A 19,983-nucleotide genomic window follows, 5' to 3' on the forward strand; every position below is an offset into this window, starting at 1 on the left:
AACTGGGTCTGCAAGATGGTTCAGTTAGTAAAAAGCATTACTGCCAAGTTTGGCCACCTGAGTTTAATTCCCCAGCCCACATGGTGAAAGGACAGAAATGACTCTGAAAGAGTAAACTCAGTGCTCCAAGGTATGCTAATCATAAAACAGATAGCGACATTCCTCCACCCACCCGCTTCCTGGGTTCAAGGAGTGTTCATTCAAAGAAAGTCACCCTGACCCACCCTGACCATTGCTGGAACCAGCTATGCAAAGGTGCTATTGTTAGGGGCTCATAGAAACTGTCTTGAGAAATAACCCTCACAATTACCAGGTATTCCTTGTGACACCTGTCACTTTGTACTTCCTTGTGACTCTTAACTGGTATTTTTAGTATTTTCCAACAACGCCCTCCCCACTTCCTTGAGTTGTGGTTTCTTCCTTTAAATACCCCCTTATCCAGCTACTCGGGGCGCCACGGTCCTCTACCCCTGCGTGGTGTATGACCGTGGGCCCTAGAGCGCTCTTGAATAAAAATCCTCTTGCAGTTTGCAGCAAGACCGTTTCTTGTGGGTGATTTTGGGGTGTCGCCTCTCCTGAGTCAGAACGTGGGGGAGTCCTCACATTGTGGGTCTTTCAACTCCAGAAATTACTCCTCTTACTTTCATATGCAAGCCATGATGCACATGTGGGTACACACACACACACACATACAAAATAATTATAATAGTAATAGTAATAATAATTCCTGAAAATGATAATTTCATATAATATACATTTTTTCTATTATAGAAAGACCAAACTGGACTAATGTGAGGTTAATGATATAATTATTTTCCCACATATTCCTTTTTGCTTTTTTGTTTTGTTTTGAGGGGATCTCTAAAAATACACGATGACTACACTATATAGAGGAAATGAGCTTGACCTTCTGATCTTCTCCATCTTTCAGAATGCTGGCATAATAGGCAACTCTGTAATTCCAATTTTAAAACCAGAAACCATCAGTTGGGAAGCCCAAGGCAGTAATATGGTTTAGAACCAGAAGTTTGAGCCCAGGAATTCAAATGTCAAGTTAGGCAACATAGCCAGACTCTGACTCAAAACAAAAGGACAAGAGAGATGACTCAGCAGTTTTGAAAAGGACCCAGGTTTGGTTCCCAGGACTACATGATGTCCCACAACTCTCCTCAATGAGCTCCCACACTAACTCTGGGTGACAGGCACACGTGTAGTGCACACACATACTTGCAGGCAAAACACTCCTATATCTAAAATGAATAAATCTTAAAAGAAAGGCACTCACAAGAACTGTGAGAATGTGGCTCAGTACTAGAGTACTTACCTGGCATGCCCTGGTAGAAGTCTCAAGCAAACAATAATAGTAGGAGTAATAGGATAGTTGTAGTTCTGATTTCTTTTTTTTTTTTTAAAGATTTATTTATTTATTATATGTAAGTACACTGTAGCTGTCTTCAGACACTCCAGAAGAGGGAGTGTCAGATCTTGTTACAGATGGTTGTGAGCCACCATGTGGTTGCTGGGATTTGAACTCCGGACCTTCGGAAGAGCAGTCGGGTGCTCTTACCCACTGAGCCATCTCACCAGCCCCCGTAGTTCTGATTTCTAAGACATGAAGAAAAACAATACACAAATAAAGCTATTTGAAAATTATAAGATTATTATCAAAAAATATGAACCTGATGTTTTGTGATTATAATCAGGATAGTATAAGCTTAAAGGCAGCCTGGCTTACATACACACTGAGTTCAAGGTCAGCCTAGGCAATTAACTGAGACTGTCACCAAAGTAAACACTACAGCTCAGTGACAAGCCAGTTGCCTAGCATGCATAAGAACCTAGGTGCAACCTCTAGTACAAAGGCTTTAGAAAAATCTACATGCAAGTGGTTATACACACACTCACACACCACACACACACACACACACACACACACACACACCTGATTTTTTGCTTTCTAATTCTTTTTAATGAGTTGCTCCCTTTCCCTTCTTTAGCTGGCCATGGCAATGCCTGTTCAGTTTTGCAGGCCAGCAGTTAACTGAGTTTCCTACTTACACTGGCCACTTGCCAGCTAAGACCCCTGAGACATGGTGTCAAAGACAGTGTTCCTGCAGTTGCCCATGGCACCACCACCACCACCCCTTCTTGGAAAGAACAAAGCACTTTCAATAGATGTAGGGGAAACATGGGAAGAGGTGGACTATGATGATCAACTTCTGATACAATCTATACAGCTACTTTTAAGAAGTCAGGTAAGCCTTAACTGTAATGAAAATATTGGAATGTTGATTTCTTTTAAAAACACAGAAATATTGTAAGAAAGTGTTTCTGTTTTAATGCCAGGTGTGGGAGAAGGGGCTGCTTCAGATTGTCCACAGTAGCTGACTACTGCTCTAGCAGAGGCATGGTTTTGCCAGCTGCAGATAGTTTTTGTGATTGCATGACTTCTGGGAACTTTTCAGAGGATATATAAATCCTAAAGCCTCAAGAGACAGGGTGGGTGATTATTACTTGTTTCCGGGAGTTGGCTGAGATTTGTTAGTAGCCATGGTCAAATTAGTTTTGTGGATTTTCCTAATTCCTTCTCTCCTTCCTTCTCTCCTATCTAGTGTTAGGGAGTAAAATGGAGGTTGAAAGGTTACATAAAGGAAGGGAAAAAGAACCCACAAAGTAGTAATGGCTAGCTACATTTAACTTTAATTGTTGTTTTTTCTTTTCTTTTTATTTTTATTTATCTAATATATTTTATTTATGCATTAGTGGCTTTTGTTGTTGTTGTTGTGTTTTGTTTTGTTTTGGAGGGGGCGAGCTGAGACAGGGTTTCTCCCTGTAACAAGCTCTTGTTGCTCTGGACTTGCTTTGTAGACCAGGCTGACCGCAAATTCAAGTTGTCTGCCTGCCTCTGCCTCCTGAGTGCCGTGATTAAAGATGTGTGCCACCATGCTCAGCTATGCATGAGTGTTCTGTCTGCATAAATATCCATGTACCACTACCACGGCAGTTGTCACTGATGTTGTTACTCAGTAATTTTTTTCTGGAGCCATTTTATATTTGTATAAACAACAGTAATAGAAAAGGAAGACTTGGAGCTAAAGAGATGGCTCATCAATTACGCCATCTTAACTGGCTGCTCTTCCAGAGAACCTGGATTCAATTCTCAGCACCCACATGGTGGCTCACAACCATCTGTAGCTCTAGTTCAGGTGATCCCAAACCCTCCTCTGAGCCTACCATCTGTACTGCACACATATGTACATAGATATACACTCAGGCACACATACAAAATTTAAAAAAAAAAAAAAAAAAAAAAAAAAAAGAAGCCGGGTGGTGCCTTTAATCCCAGCACTTGGGAGGCAGAGGCAGGCAGATTTCTGAGTTCGAGGCCAGCCTGGTCTACAGAGTGAGTTCCAGGACAGCCAGGGCTGCACAGAGAAACCCTGTCTCGAAAACAAAACAAAAACAAAAAAAGTTTAAAAAAAAAAAAAAGACTTTACGTATTTTGAGGCATGTTTCTCAATTTCATTTAGGAAAAAAAAAAAAAAAGCAAACTGCTTCCTTCACCTAGTTTTAACTATTTTTCTTAAAATAGGCCCAATTTGGGTCCTGAATTACAAATGTATTGAAGACACCATAAATTTTTCCTCATACTGAAAATACTGGTATCTGCTATTGTAAAAGAAGTTAAAAATCTAGTGCAGGCCAGGCATAATGGTGCATATGCTATTTGAGCACTGGGGAGGCAGAGGCAATCAGATCTCTGAGAGTTTGAGCCAGCCTGGCCTACAAAGCAAGCTCCAGGACAGCCCTGGACCAAGCTCCAGACAGAGAAATCCTGTATCCAAAAAAAAAAAAAGCAAAAGCTGGGGATGTAGCTCAGTTGGTAGGATGCTTGGCTAGTACTCAAAAGGCCCTGGGTTTGATACCCAGGACTACACACACACACACACACACACACACACACACACACACATACACACACACAGAGTAAGCTTCCAGTACTTCTAAATTTGCATTCTATCTATTATCAAATGTTACCTATGAGATTTTCTTAAAACAAACAAGATTTACTGTTTTATTTAGTTTTTGGTCTGCATGTATGTATGTATGTGTGCATGTGTATATATGCACGTATGTATGTGTGTATGTATGCATACATGTATGCATGTATGTGTGTATGTATGCATGTATGTATGTATGCATGTATGTGTGTGTATGCATGCATGCATGCATGTATGTATGTATGTATGTATGTATACCACCTACATGCTTGCTGCTCAGGGAAGTAAAAGAAAGATCATGGGATCTTCCGGAACTGGATTGCAAATGGCTGTAAGCTGCCACATGGATGCTAGAAATTGAACCGGAATCTCCTACAAAGGCAAAAAATACTCACTCGTAACTCCCAAGCCGTCTCTCCAGCCCTACCTGTGAGATTCTATCGTTCATGTTTGGTACTATTAACTTAGTAGTATTTGCTCAGAAGGAAATAAACAAACCACATAAAATGAGAAACTGATGTAGAAAAAGCAAGTTTACCAATGTTCTGCTCAAAAGAATAGGAAATAAATTTGAATGAAAAATTAAAAAGAACTTAAAGTTGTGCCACTTTCTTATTGAGTTGAATATCATTTCTCATTAGTAATGTTGATATTTTTATAATACTTATTTCTATCAAAAGCTATCAAATATTTTCATAATGGGAATATACCAAGGTTCCTAACCAATGTATTTTATTTGTGAAAAATAGGTTCAGTTCATAAGCCTCCAGGTAAAATATAAACACTTCTCCCTTTGTATATCCTAGGCTGGCCTCAAATTCACTATCACATTTGCCTCCCCTTTGGGGTGGGAAGCTGGGGATTGCAGACATACACCACCATGCATTTGTGTAGTGCTGGGACAGCCCCCAGAGTCCCTGTATGCCAGACAAGCACTCCACCAAGTGAGCTCCACCTCCAGCCCCTGAAGTACGAACTTTTTAGATGGCATGCTTTGTTTTTCACTCCTCTTAATAGACTGGGCACACTTACTCACCTCAGACCAAACTGGCTTGTTTGTTCCTTTCTTTCCTGCAGCTATTGTTTAGATTTTTGTTTATCTAGTCAGATACTAACTTCTAAGCCTTTGGATAGTATATCTGTCAGATATATTACTTCTTCCAGGAGTTTCCCCAGAGAGCTATAAATCTGCAATGAGAAGGAAGTAGAAATATAGGTAAGTGAGAAAAAAAATGTTAAGGAAAGAGTCCCTGTGAAAGAGAGTACACAATGGAATATTTCATATTCTAAGTTATTCCAAATATCATGTGCCCTCTAAGTGGTCCTTCCTTAAGGCTTTGCCCACACCGATGACCTTAATTAAACTTGGTCCAGATTTATGAAGAATATCAAATTAAGAAACTTTAATTTAGAAAACAATCCAACCTCCCTGGATGGTTTCCCAGAGCGCACCCAGCATTACTTAAGACACGTTACTGGTGCAGCTAGTTGGAGAGAGCGCAGTCACAGCGCCAGTCAGGTCTCCAGGAGTTCTGTGACTGATGCCTAATGGAACCAATTTTCACTCTGGCAGAACAAATTCAAGTTCAATACTAACTTGAATTCGTTGCCTTCGGATGCTAGGAATCAGATCTTTGGAGAGGAAATTGTATCAACGCCTGTGCCTATTAAGTGATATTCCATTTATTTCATCTAAATAGCTAGCAGGAACAATTGACGGGAGCGAAATCTAAAACAGAAAACAAATCTTTTTTAATTATGGCATCTGCTCTATTCTTTTTTGAGCCTTCTTTCTTGCATCTCCTTCAGGGTCTCCATTTTCTACAAACTCCCCACCTCAACTGTGGACCACTGATCTTTCTTAAACAAGAGCAAATGCTCTGCTCCATGGCTCACCTACACTAACAAGCATATTACAGTCACAGGCCATTGACTGCCACTCACATTTTTATTACCCCGAGTTTGATGAACATTGATACACTTGCATGTCTCCCTCTGCACCGGAAAGAAAAGTAATAATTTAGATAGAATTCTAAAAGTTAGCATGTTTTGTCAATAGCTCCATTGTTCCTCAGGTTCGTTCATCACAGCTTGCCTGCTGTTGAAATCCTTCCTTCCTGACATTATTAAAGTCAGTCATTATTAAAGTCATTTCAAAAAGAGATACATGGGCCACTTCTAAGATATTGTCAAGCTGGAATCACATTTTCGGTACTTTATAGTGTATTGTATTTTCAGGCGTCTGAAGCAAATATAATATTCTTGCATATTTCCTCTGATAGAATCTCTAGTAGACAAAGAAGAGATAGGAAAAGTGATGCTTATCACATGATTTTGGCACCGTTCCTTCGATAAACTAAGATGCCCTGAGAAAACCAACATTGGTTTTCCTATTATGGGACAAATTAAAGGACCTAAGCTGGAGTTCTTCTATGTCTCATATTTGTGAGAGAGAAAAAAAAAATCTTTGAAGAGAAAGCACTTAATTGCATCTATATTAATCAAGTTTCACTAAAATGTTACTTGGTGATATAATTTTATAAATAATCACATTGTTCTAAAGACCACTTAATGGATTCTTGAATTTTGTCTATCACCAACCCTACCCCCACAAGCAAAAATTAAATTTAATTAAAACTTTATAAAAGACACCAAAACTGCACAGTTACTAATTTTCCAAACCTTTTTTTTTCTATAGGCATTACTTAAGTAATTTAAACCAGATAGTTTTAAGTTGATGGTGGGATACAGCAAAATGAATAAGCCTATCCTTATGGAATACACATACTGATTAGTCATTTTTAATTACTATGATGTAACTTTATCAAAATATGATTACAAGTGGGAAGCCGTCCTTCTGAACATTTGGAACGACTGTGACATATCTTTCGATATCTTTTTGATTCAAAAACATGACTTTGAACAGTTCAGTAATGTTGTTTCCCTTTTAGTTGCAAAGATATAAATTCAGAGCAAAGTAGGCTATTTTATTTGTTAACAGGTGATCTTTAATAAAGTGCATACAAGCAAAAACAAGGTAGGTCTCCAACTTGAGTGAAAACAAACACAGGCCTAGAAGACAAATCAGTACTGGTCTGTGCCGGCTCGCTCACGTGTGAGAAAGCAAACACGTGGGAGAGAAGGTGGGGTCACAAACGCTGAAGTTATCTCATTTAATTTTTTTTTTTATTTCTTGTCCCAGAAATAGACCCCAGGGCTATAAAGTTCTATACACATTGTCTGTTGATGAAGTTTTGACCCCAATTTTGCTCTACATCAAAATTAGTTGAGCTTCTCACAGAGACTGAGAAAGACTTCATTCAATCCAGCAACCTTTCAAAATGAATTAATGAGCAGTACCTCTCAATTGTACAAACATTTTACAAGACTTTCTGCTCCTCCAACACCTTGGAGTTTTAAAGTGTTCTATGTTTCAAAAACCAAAAAGAAGTAAAAAAGCTGCCTCCATCCGTCCTGCCTCCTACCCCCACCCCCAACACTATTTCAACGAGTAAGTTATCTTAGTTTTACTTTTTAAATAAAGGCTTTCTTTTGTCTGCCTTCCCTTTCTATCGCCACTAGCACATATTTGGGTGGTGGGAGAGAGTTCTTAAATAGGACCCTTACGCGAGGAACATAGGAATAAGGGAACCACTATTCTGGAACTTGCCCACTTGACCCTCAGCGTTCCCCATCCGACCCCTTCCTGCTCTCTTCCTTCCTCTGGCTGTTCTTCCAGGAGCCTGAGCACCTCAGGTCCGCACGCAGTAAACTGAGTTTTGTTAGAGGCTTCGGTAGGTTTCCCCATGGAAAGCTTTGAGTGTTTCTTCTGGTTCGCTTGTGTGTAGAAGCTCGGTCGGGGCAACCCAATCCCCTATCCTTTCGGTAGATCCACCGACCGAGCAGGCGCTCTCTCAAGGAATGCCGACACTCAAATGATGCACGCTGGCGTTCATTCACAGCGAAAAAACAGTGGATGGGGCTTGCCTGAAGCACGTGGCCTCCGGTGATTCGTAGTAGAGAGGAGGCACGCGGGTGAGAAGCCAGGGAAGAAGTTGGCAGGCAGGGATACAGCATGTGCCTGAATCCCCGCCGGGCTCCCTGCTTGCCCAAGTCTCCCCCTGCAATCCAAAGCGCAGATCAATTTCCCTCTTTACCAGTAGGACAGCTTTTTCGTTGAAAAGTGGGGGGAGGAGGGGCACGACAAGGAAAAAAGAAAAGGAAGTGTGCTCGCATGTTAACTTGGTTTTCCCCCCTCCATGTGCTTCCAAATTAAAAAGTGGCCTCTTAGGCGACAAGCCTGCGGTTTTCACAGTGTAAAACGGATTAGTGGGCAAGCTCCTGCCCTTCTCGACTTTCGCTTGCGGTTTGCAACCCCCATGGCGGGTCTGACCCGGAGGCACCTGCCCAAGCGAGCTTTGCCCGCAGCTGCCTAGCGTGTGGACTCCGCTTCTCAGGCGCTAACACCTACCCCAGGGACCATCGGCCATCCACCCGCGGGGCGGTTCCCAGGCCCAGTGCCCAGGGGGAGGGGAGTTCCCACGGTGTGAATTATCCGCACACTCAATGCCAGCAGCCGGCCTTCAAGCCCTGTGCGTTCCAGTCCCGGCTCTCCTCCGCCGCTCCCGGGTCATGGGTGTGCCATAGTCCAGGGACAGTCTGCAGCCCCATGCTCCCAGGCGCCAACCGAGAGGGAATAGACTGAGACCTCGCGGAACTCTACTTGCTCATTCATAGGGTTTCCTCCAAGAAGCTGAAGTTCGTGGAGGACACTTTCAAGAGTTTTCATGTTTATCAGTCGGTTCAAGAAAGAAAGAAGAAAAAAGAAGTATAGGATAACACCGAGCAGAGGTCGCTGAAGATGCGAGACGTAGATCCCACACAGGCTGGACGCGTGGTCCAGTCCTATAGTACGTGCACCTGTCCACGAATTTGCTGGGAGTGAGAAGATTCCGAGATTGGCCAATCTCATCCCATGCTCACAGTCACTTACGTATAATAAAGAAAAGTAAAAGTTTGCTTTCCAGTTATAGAAAGGCCTTGAAGCAAGATTTAGGCATCCTCTTACACTGCTGGGAAATATCAGTGTGACTTGTCGATCCATAGTGGGACATCCAAAGAAGAGGTTCTGCAGATGGTGAGGCCAAGGGTCCAGAAAATAACATCAGTGAGGGACAGACTCCGGGATTCTGGTCCGTCAGGCCCGTTTCGCTTGGGGGACCCTTGCGCACGAGGGTGAGGCGAGAACTACCAACCTCCACCCACATTCACTAGCGTGATAGATTATCAGGCAGTTCCACCTTAAGAGTCCCGGAGCGCCCGGCTGCGGAGATCCCTGGCACCTGCAGGGGGCGCTGGTGCCTCGCGGTTCCTCCCGCGCCAGGGCACAGCAGGCTCTGCAGCTTCCAGGCCTTAGTCCCCGGAGGGGGTGGGGACCCTAGGGAAGGAAGGGCGCGGGTGCGGCCGCTAGGTAAGGAACCCGAGCCCTCCAGGATTGAAAAACAGCCTCAACGAGGCGCTAGCACCATGGAGCTTTCCGTCATTCGGGCCAGAGAGGAAGTGCAAGCAGGCGCCCTTCCCTGCCCCCACCGCCTGCCTTCCTGCGTCCCTCCACCTCCGCTCTCCGACCCCGGCCGTGCTTCCCAGACCCTTTGTTCTCCAGGTTGGGAGCAGCTGGATGGGTTCCCCGGGGAGGAGGTGTCCCCGCTGCACGTGGAGGGGAAAGGATTGTCCCCAGGCTTCCGACCCTCAGTTCTCGCCTTTAGAGTCCCCTGAGCCCCACCGCCCTCTACTTGGGCAGCTCCGTGCGGGCTTTCCCGCCTCTCTTTCCACGTCGCGGCCTCCCGGGTCTCCAGGAAGAGGAAGGGTAAAGACTGACGCCAGGGGCTAGAGAGACCACGTCTACTTCCAGGCGCTGAGAAACTCCTGGGACTCGTTTGGGCCTGAACCCACACGCCCGCCGCAGGTCGCAGAGGACATCCTCGGACCTTGGGCGCATGGTCCCGGCACAGCCTCTCTTCGTGAGGACCCCAGAGCCCTAGAAGGGAGAATGGGACATTGTATGTCGCGCCCAGGAGTCTGATTGCAAACGAACGCCCTCTCCACCCCACCCTAGGCGGCACCACCCGCGTCGCCCCTCTGCTGCGCGTGACCCCAAGGGCTTGGGCGATTGTGTCTCCCTGAGTACAGTTACAATTGTGTTCGGCTTAATTTCTTACTTGTTTGAAGGCGTCGCGGAGTAAAGCGAGGGGAGCAGGATGTGGGGTGGGGGAGGGGAGCTAGAGCGCGAAACTGCGGGGGAGGGGAGGGCAATTGCACAGTGAAGGGTCCCGTGTCCGAGGTGACCAGGCAGCACTGCTTATCCAGGCCCAGAATCTGGGCCCAGGAGCCGTAGCCCGGCGGAGCTCTCCCCAGCCTCCGCCCTGTGCACCAATCTCCGCAGACTGCAGTCCTCATTCCTCGCACTCCAGCACGTTTGCTCTCGGCCGGGTTGGGGGAGGGTTCCGTACCAGCAGGGTGTCACCAAGTAGGTGCAGCGGCTGGAGTAGCTGCTCGGCCTGTGGATGTAGGCTCCAGGCTTACGGGAGCCCCCCTCCCGCCTCTTGGCTTGACCCAGGTCCTCACTGGCTGGTCTAAAGGCGCGCTAGCTCTTCTCTCCGCAGCGGGTTCCGGGGGACACACCCCGTCCCCACCCCTGAGAGCTGGCGGCCAGCTCGGTATGCCAGGCGGCCAGACGGGCGCCCTGCCAAATTCCGCGTTCCTCTCCAGGAGACGGGGAATTGCGTCCCAGGCTCGGGAAAGCCGGTAGTTCGGGCTTGGGACTGGCTTGCAAAGCCTCCCCCCCGCACCCCCAAGGCGCCAGGGACGCCTCTGCAGGTTGGATTCCTGCTCCGTATCACTTCAATTTTAATTAATCTTTTAAAACACCGCTGTCACGTCGCTTGCAGAAAATTAATCAAACTTGAATCCTTGTTGCATAGCAAGAATTTCGATCCAAGTCTTTTAAAAAGGACTTGACTTTGCAAAGTCACGTCTTTTACAGTTCCTTCATTCCCCCTTTAGCAAGGGAAATACTGCAAAAGTCAGGACATGTTTGCTTCTTTCTGCCTTTAAAATGAAACTCTGCTTATTTCTGATCTTTATTTTCCTGTCTTTGAACAAAAAAAAAAAAGTTAAGCGATAAATTGCCTACCCCTGTTAATTCAAAATATAATTAGTTTGAATGATCTTTGTTTAAGAGCCCAGATAAACTAAGATAATCTTAATTTTAGTGTGACACGACCCCTATTTTTCCTTGTGAATAATGAGAATAAAGAAGTCATTAATTAATACCAAGGTATCTTCATAAAAGATGGTATCTAGTGGTGCTGGGACACTGAAACACTGGTTGTATTAGTAATTGATACTGTATAATTGAACATGAAGATAGTCATCTGTTTTTAACCTCAAAGCTCGGAGTTTATTTCGTGATTACTGAGCTTCTAATAATTAATTTTAGTCCCTTCTTGATGCAAAAATAATTCTTAAGAGTCCCAGTTTCCCATGCAACAGAGGCTGCTTGTTAAAGCCCACCCCTCAGAATGGCTGCGAAGCTATGCCATGCAGCAACTCTTCCTGTTCCATTATTAGAGGTGAATTTGCACCTCTGCCTTCATGTCTAATCACATTTCCCTTTGCTGTGACTTGCTAAAATACAAGAACATACGTATCTTTGTATTGCTGCTTTGTCTCCTTGCTGTAGTCAATTGACGCAGCTTAATACATGATTCCTAAGACTTTCGATATTTTACGTTTCTAAGATTTGAAGACGAATTCCATTAAAGAATCAAAATTTTTGTAGAGTGGTTGCCACACACCAGACTCTGATCAAACCCACAACCTGCATTAGCTTACACCTTTCTGTTATTAAAACTGCAAAACACATTCCCCCTTTCTAACATGAACTGAAAAACAGCTACTGCAGTTTTCTGGACTAAATTTAGTGTTAGTACAACTTTTGGCCTTAATATAAAATCCTCTCCACAGTAATAAGGTCTTCCAAATAACAATGGATATTTAGACTCTAACTGTAAAGTGTCTAGTTATTTCTCACCATGAATTTGCTAATGGCCCTGCCTTTTGACCAATCTAAAAGGCCATATGATGTTTTTCTCATATGTACAAAGTTAGGAAAACCTTGTGATATCTCTCTCCAAACACGTGTCACCCCAAGTAAGTATGAAGTATTTTATACCACATCAATATTCTTAGAATCTACTCTGCTCCATCCATCTGAGCATCCTGCTTAATTATCAGCACTAGTCCTGAAACTGTTGGAAAGTACTTCAGCTTCACTCTTTAATTCTCCTTTACTACAATTAAAACTTTCGGTCAGTCTATGCTGGTGTAATACTCTTTTCTTGGATCTTATATTTTCCCACTATAATTTAGGCTGAAATGGGATTAAAACAGGATCTAGAGTTCTAATCTCGGTTGGTGTTTTGGGGTATTCACAGTAATGAGTCCTATTCCCTGCGGTCATGAAGCTCCCAAATGTCAATCAAGCAAACTGATTCAGAAATGCCATTGTTCGGCTCCCACGTCACTCGCCTTCCTCTCATTTTATTGAACAATACCGGAGTTCTCTGATCAGTCATTCGGAATATGAGGCATTATCTGGGGAAAATTCACAAAGTGTCTTGATCTTTCTTTGGGAGATACTGTTAAGGGGCTTCCGCAAGGCAGAGAGCTTGTTTATATTTCTATCTTTGGACAGCACTGTGGATAGGACAAAAAAAAAAAAAAAAAAAAAAAAGAGGCAAGGAATACCTCCTGAAAGAAAATCATGCCGTAAATCCGTCAAAAATTAATTCGTCCAGTCGAATGTTACATTTCTATTTTCGTGTGGTAAGAGTACTTATTTGTCATCTAAGAAAGTATTACGGGGCGGGGTTCAGTTGACATGCCCCCACATCCAACCGGGTTTCACCCATCTAATAATACTGATGTGTTTACACTAGTTAACTAAGAATTTATTGGGGAACTGGGAAGAGCTAAGCTTCACTAGGAAGCTTTCTCCCCTGCCCACTCAGGGAGCCTCTACCCAGAACTCACTCGCTTTTCCCAGTCACAATTCTGGGTCATTCGTGCTTGTGTCCCTGCCCTGAGACAATTCCCAAAGCTGAAGGCGTCTATAGTGTTACCAGCTCCAAACAGCCCAAATTAATAATCAACTTAATTCATGGAGGACTTGAGCCTTTATCCTCAGTTCCCTGAAGGCAGCGGGTATGGAGCCCGGCTCCTACGAGCATTTCCTTACAGGGAGGCAGGCGTGCAGGGACAGATGTCAGGGGAAAAGCGATCGATGGAGACTTTCACCTACAGGGTTATGGGTAAGGAAGCAGGAATCAACCCTCTAACTATGGGTTCTCAGATCGGGATTCATGCAAACGCGACAGCCTCGCAGGCTCGGGCTACTTGCAACACCCTTTTGCCACACGCACACGGCCCGCGCGTCTTCCGCGCACGAGCAGAGGTGACAAGTGAAGGCCGCAGAGGTGGGGACAGAAGGTGGAGTCACTCTCGGGAGGGTCGTGATCGATCAATTTAAAGTAAAAGATTTAAAAAAAAAAAAAATCCAGGCTCCCCTTCGGAGGAGAGAGGGAAAGCTTCCCGCGGCCTGCTTGTCCTCGCTACCCGGGGCTTCTGAGCAGCGGCATGGAGGTCTCGGAGCCTGTTAACCCTACCCGGGACCCCAGGCTGCAGCCCGCTCCGCAGGGAGGCTGAGCATCTCCGGGAGGATCCGGTTTCCCCGGCGCTGATGCCCGCGCCGCACGCGCTTTTCCCTTTCTCAGCAAGCGGGAAAGGCCTGATCTCTCAGGGAGCTGAAAGCCGGCGGCCTGGAGGCACCAGAGGCTTGCAGGAAACCCGAGCTCCCTGCGACCAGCTCTGCGAGAAGGGGCGGGGGAGAGCCCAGCAAGCCGCCCCGGAGGCTGGCTGTGCGAATTCCAGAGGAAAAGCCCCTCTGGAAGAAGCCAGACTTCTGCCCCTCCCCCGTCCTTCCTTCTAGTTGTCTCCGCTCCACCCTGCCCTGCTCTCACCTGCGACCTGGCTGAGGGCTTAGCCCCTCACCCCACCCAACCCTATCCTTCAGTTCCATCTCCTCCTTGACCTTTCTGAGGCCTGGGCCAGGGTAGCCAGGGTGTTGCAGAGGAAATGAAATTGTTCTGGAGATTACAGTGGGGCTTTTGGCTAGGCTCCCTACCCACCCACCCCTCTTTCTCCTGCTTCCACGTTAAGTACCAACTTGTATCTCCTTTCACAAGAATAGACACATTTTCTCGCTGATTTGCAGTTTTGCTAAGTTCGACACACAGACCAGTGAACCTTAAGCGCCCTTGTGCGGACACACATTGTAGAGGTTTGTCAAGAACTCTGGGCAGCGATTATAATGACAGGTGAATCCAGCAGCCCCAGGGGGAACATGACCAAAGTCTAAGACTTACAATAGGTTAGGGACCCAAAGACTCCTCAGACACTTCAAGCAACAGGTACCTATACCAAGCAGGCTTTGGAGAGTCCAGTCCAGAGCCTTGGCCCTGGACTCAGTAGGTGTACCACAGTGACCAGAGACTAAAGGCCCCCACCACGTGTCTTCCCCTGGGAGATGCCTTCTCTCCAGATTACTCCAGAGTCACATAACACCATAAATCTCAGAATTCTCCTGTCTGCTTAGGCACAGGCAGGCCCTGGTTTTGTACATATTCTTACATGATTCAAAATAGAGAGGAAGATGGTGAAGAAGAGAGGCTGAAGCAAGCAGAAAAGGACCAGCGTAGAAAAATAAAAGATGGGATTCACAACAGGGCACAAGCTCTTTCTTACCCAAATGTCCCCCAATTCAGTCTTCCCCACGTTCAGGAAGAGATACCCGGCCTCAGTAACGACCTCCTCGAGGTCACTTCCCTGAGTGACATTTCACACCCGAACCTGGTTGAACACAACCTTAAGAGAGGAAGGAGCCATGTAGCTTAAGAGAGATAAACAGCTTTATAGGGCATAATAGCCTCCCTGTAGCTGCTCTGCTCTTCACAGAAAGCCTGGGAGATTCAAGCTGCAGGAACCTAAGTGCTCTGTTACACAACCAGTCTCAGCTTTAACCCACCATGTTCAGCCCGAATTAGATGAAAGAACTGAGGAAGCTTAGGGTTTCTTCCTTCTCCTGCCTGGTCTGCTCCATCATGAGGAGATGCGCTCACAGAAACACAGCCGGTCCTTAGGGCCATGCTTGCAAGTGAGAGCTAGTCATCACTGTGATGAATACAAGACTAGACCACTTATGATGTAGAATTTGTGTGTGTAGAGGGGAGCAGGGTGTCAGAGAGGTTTGCTTCTGCCCAATGCAGAAATTCAGCTTTATTCGGACCTTCTAATAGATGTCTGTGTCTGGGTTATCAAGGAATGCTAGTGTGTTTGTTTGTGTGTGTGTGTGTGTGTGTGTGTGTGTGTGTGTGTGGCATTTCCAATGCCCAGTTATCACATAAAGAACTACGTAAAGAGAAAGCGTCTTATAGGGAAGGAGACGCTGGAGCATCCCCAGCGCACCATCTGAGGAACTCTTCCTCATTAAAGAAATCCTTTGTATAGTGCTGTGTTTTTTTCCTAGATTTGTAGCCCGGCCACACTGAAGGAGGAGGCAGCTGCTATCGATGCTGCTGCTGCTACTGCTGCTGCTGCTGCTGCTACCTGCAGGCATCCAGCAATGTGTCCTTAGCAGCAGACTTGCTGTCCCCAGTGTGTAAGGCCCAGGCTTTGCCCATTAGTCTGTGACTGAAAACAATCCCCCTGCTCCAAGCAGCCTCCACAATGACTACCCCAAATCCCTAAGCAGATTCCTGGACTTGGAGAGAGAACAGCTCAGGGCATGAGGATCTAAATGCAAGAGTCCTACTCAATTTGAAAACCAGTAATAAAATCGTGTGTGGTAGCAGGTATCTGTGCCTATGTGTATGACAATTTCATACTTTTCTTCCTAGAATGACACTGAAAATATTTTTCTCCTACATAGCAGGAAATGCGGTTTTCACATCTTGGTATGGTAGGCCAACCTTCTGTAAACCGTATTGTGTATTTTCCCCCCTTCGATTTTAATGAAAGAAGAATTGTACAAGCCACTGCTTTGTCCCAGAGCTGAAACAAAGACTAACTCACAGGGAAAGCTCTCCAAAATGCCCTCTTCTCTGATTTGGGAGGAAAGCTCAGGGAGTCACCAGCCCATAATTGTGGCTGCTATTTAATCCTCCTTGGTACACAGCTCATCTTTCCACTATGCAGAAGTACCATCGAGATATGACTAACCTTTAGGGTTATATCCCAAACTGGGAGTCTGGGGCTTACATTTGGATTGTCTGGGCCTCTTCTAACCTGAACAAAAAGGATTTGAAGAAAATCACATTTTTCCCTCGCAACAAAGCATTCCTAATCACTTCAGCTTGTTGGTGAATTTTTATTCCCGTGTCCACTTGGGGTATTGAAATCGATCGCTGCAATATTTAATATATTACACTCCTAGGGTCATTGCTCTCCTAAGACGGAATTCTCTCCCTCTTGCCCTCACCTCAGCCTGGCTCCTACCCTCCCACTCCCATCTGTCCGAGGCCCTCTGTTTATCTGTCCACATAACGTCTTTAATTCGAAGCCCACCCAGACAACTTCAGCATGTTTATTCTGTTTTCTTCTAGTATGGACAATTCTGAAAGCTCTGGGCAACAGCACACTTAAGGGAAAATGAGGAGCTTAGTAGATTGGAGAAAATTAACCTGCCACAAACAACCTCATTAAAGAACTGCCTACCAAGAGTTAAGAATTAATAGCAAAATGGATGGGAAAAAAAACCCCTTGAGTGAAGAGACCTTCAACCCCCTTTCCTGAAAGGTGCATAATTTACAGACCAAACCTAACATTGAGTTTTATTTCCCGTTCCTAGTGACCTGTCCCATAACCCTGTAATCCACTGTGGGGGTGTTTTCCCTTTGGTGCCTTTGGGCTTTTTTTTTTTTTTTTTTTTTTTTTTTTTAATGAAACCATAGGTTCTCAGATCCAAATGCTTTCTAATATGTACATGTATATATGATATATGTATATATAATTCCATTCACATACAAATATATGTATTTGGTCAAAAATGCACTTACATTGTTTGGGGCCCTTTAATTTAGAAAGGCAGTTTAAGAGACTCCTGGGTTCCCTTTGGGAATTGCTAGATGATTTGAAGAGTGCCCTTAAAAGAATTGTGTTTGGATAGGAGAGGGGGTCGGGGAGTCATGCAGAAAGAAGCATGAAAATCCAGATCTAGGGCATGGTGTAGATTTAGTGTTCTGATGGGGCTCTGGTTTATTTTGTATATGAAGTTCAAATTTAAGTAAAGCCCATGTCTATGGGCTGTAAGTTGCTCTTCTAATGTTTTATTGGGCAGTGTATTCTATATTGGCATTTTATATGCATAATCTCATTTCAGTGCAGAGCTGCATACTAAATCCTGGAGCAAGCAGATGAGAATGCTGTATGGATATTACACTCAATTTCATTGGCTTCAATGAGACTTTGCACATTGCGATTTCCATTGTAATGGCTTATCTTTGGCTAGAATTTTACACATTGACATGCTATTCCTTTGGCCAGGATCCTGAATGAAGAAACCATGTCAACGGCTCAGTCAGCTATAATGATTCCTTCCATTCACATTATAGAAGGTAACTGGACTCAATGGTCCTAACAGTATTTATTAAAAGGTTCCTCATTTTCTTTTCCTTAACAAAAAAATTTTTGCACTTTTCTTCCCATTGAAGACCACATTTAAGACCAGTCTTGAAGTATACACTAAAGTTCAGCTCAGAGAGTTGTGGGAAGTTCACAATCAGGGTGCTTCCAACTCATCTGGAAATCCTTCTGTTGTGTCAGATCTCAACCAGGTCAGACCAACAAGAGATTAATGCAAGTGACAAGATTTTAGAATCCCGGTTACCCACCTGCAAAATAAGTAATATTTTCTCCCCATGTAAGTTTCACAAAATGAGTTATGCTTCCGTTGTATTTTACTATAATCTCATATTACAACTACAAACACAGGTTGAAATGTTTAAGATAATATGAAATGCTGATAGTTTAGGTAAAGTGGACATTTCATAGATAATTTTTATCAAGAAGATGGTAAGAGTATATGACTAATTTCCTAGCTTACTTTTTAAAATTCACAATCCATTAAAAATGTAAAAGGATTTTTAAAGGATTTAAATGTTCTTATTATTTTCTTAAACGCATGTGAACAGCAGAACCACTGGACAGTTCTAACGTTAACCAAACTCTTCCATTAAAAAAAACAAAAAACAAAAAAACCTTCCTTATTTAAAAAAAAGTGTATTAGTCTTCTTTTTAAAATCAGATAAGAAACACTTGAGCCATAAAGATGTACACTCTTAATTCTCAATCACATACTTTAAGCTTGTTTAAGAAGTCTTTTATTATTAACAGAAAAAAATAAAATTGGCTTTCTGAAGGCCAATTTGCCACATGATGTGTAACACTTGGAACAAAATTAAAAGCACCTCTGTACATTTGCATCTGGCAATGCACTCTGTGTCGGACCCATAGCCGTGTGCATGGGTGTGTATGGAATGGAGCTCTTTGGGTGTGGTGTACATGCTATTTGCCACACTCAAAGCAGAGCATCTCAGCATTTGAGGGCCAAGAGGTTGGGATGCTCTGACCCTTCATCCCAGCAAGAAAGTGCAGTAGTGACCACAGCTTCCATACTGCCTCTCTCAACTCTGCTGTAAGTCTAGCTCTTCCTTTCTTTCCACTCCAGGAGAAAGGCTTCCACCTGAGTGTGAGGGTTAGGTAGGGGGAAGAATGGGGGGAGCTAAGAGGGTGGAAAAAGAAAAAAGGGAAGACAGACAGGAAAAGGGTGAATAAGCCTGTCTATGGCAATTTCTACTATAACATACAGTTTTTAATTCAAATAGGTGTAGTGATGAAAAAATCTGAAAGCTTAGCCTTCCTTGGGACTGCATCTTTGGACCCAACGCAGAGGAAGCAAACTACCCTTTGACATTTTCCCTGCTGATGATCAGGGGATCAGGGTATTCATCTGCAAGGAGGGAAAACAGGGAACTTGAGGAGGATGAGTGTGAGTCATGCTTTTCTTCCTGGCAGATCCAGGAGTCCAGGCCCTTCCAGGGTGTTTCAGAGATTGAGGAGTTTGCCCTTTCAGCCCCTGAGCAAGCTGTAGCCTATGCATTTGTGTGACATCCAACTTTCACAGGAGAGGGGCAAGGTGGCTGCTAAGTTTGGCACAGTCCCTCTGTGCCTCACCACAGACCATCACTTACCACAGCATTGTGTTTTTTCCTGGAGCTAACCCAAAGGAGGCAAGCACTAAGGATGGAAATTCTCTTCCAGCCTTCCAGTGTCTCTGAATGCTTCTTCAGTAACTTTCCAAGAGAGTTCTGTTGAAATGGTTGGTTTGTCATCTTAGTCAAGAGGATGGTAGCCACACAAATGGCGTTTCCCTCTCTCTTCCTCCCCAGCTTCCGGCCTGGGAAGGCTTTGACAGATCTGTGAGCTCCTTGCTAAGCTGCTACTATTTTAGGGTCTAAGTCTACTGACTAAGTCTTTATCCAATAGGGTTAAACACAGACATATTGATAGCCCTGATTAGAAGAGTGGCTCCTTCTGGAGAACCTCAAAGCTTTTCTTGACTCCCAGTTCCTCCCGGGACAGAACAAGAGTCTTTTGTCTTCTTCCAGACACCTAACCTGAAGGAAGACTCAGACATGAGCTTCAAAACTGGGATATTCTAATGCACTATAAACCTAGTTTCTTTGGTGGTTTTTCTTAGGGACTTCTTTCAGACTACCTGTTTGTACACACACACACACACACACAGAGAGAGAGAGAGAGAGAGAGAGAGAGAGTCTTAATGGGCTGCAAGCTCTTCTAATTCTTG

At 44.5% G+C, this 19,983-nt stretch overlaps 3 long non-coding RNA genes across 5 annotated transcripts; 1 reads left to right on the forward strand and 2 right to left on the reverse strand.

The window, feature by feature from the left end:
- Window positions 1-1,393: 1,393 nt before the first annotated feature.
- Window positions 1,394-17,022, reverse strand: Gm33085. 2 transcript variants are annotated; one of them, XR_001783238.2, is made up of 3 exons: window positions 14,865-17,022; window positions 5,038-5,730; window positions 1,394-1,605 (listed from the first exon to the last, which is right to left on the reverse strand). It is a non-coding gene; the product is annotated as a predicted gene, 33085 (long non-coding RNA). The 2 variants fall into 2 exon arrangements; XR_374024.3 differs by having other exon boundaries at window positions 5,038-5,189; window positions 14,865-17,014.
- On the reverse strand, window positions 6,987-19,541 carry A930004D18Rik (RIKEN cDNA A930004D18 gene). 2 transcript variants are annotated; one of them, NR_028376.1, is made up of 2 exons: window positions 19,367-19,541; window positions 6,987-10,038 (listed from the first exon to the last, which is right to left on the reverse strand). It is a non-coding gene; the product is annotated as an RIKEN cDNA A930004D18 gene (long non-coding RNA). The 2 variants fall into 2 exon arrangements; NR_028377.1 differs by lacking the exon at window positions 6,987-10,038 and adding an exon at window positions 18,480-18,897.
- Window positions 9,049-12,377, forward strand: Gm17762 (predicted gene, 17762). Its single transcript, NR_028378.1, has one exon. It is a non-coding gene; the product is annotated as a predicted gene, 17762 (long non-coding RNA).
- Window positions 19,542-19,983: the final 442 nt, after the last annotated feature.

Source organism: Mus musculus, chromosome 2, assembly GCF_000001635.26.
Source record: "Mus musculus strain C57BL/6J chromosome 2, GRCm38.p6 C57BL/6J".
In the NCBI taxonomy this organism is placed as follows: Eukaryota; Metazoa; Chordata; class Mammalia; order Rodentia; family Muridae; genus Mus; species Mus musculus.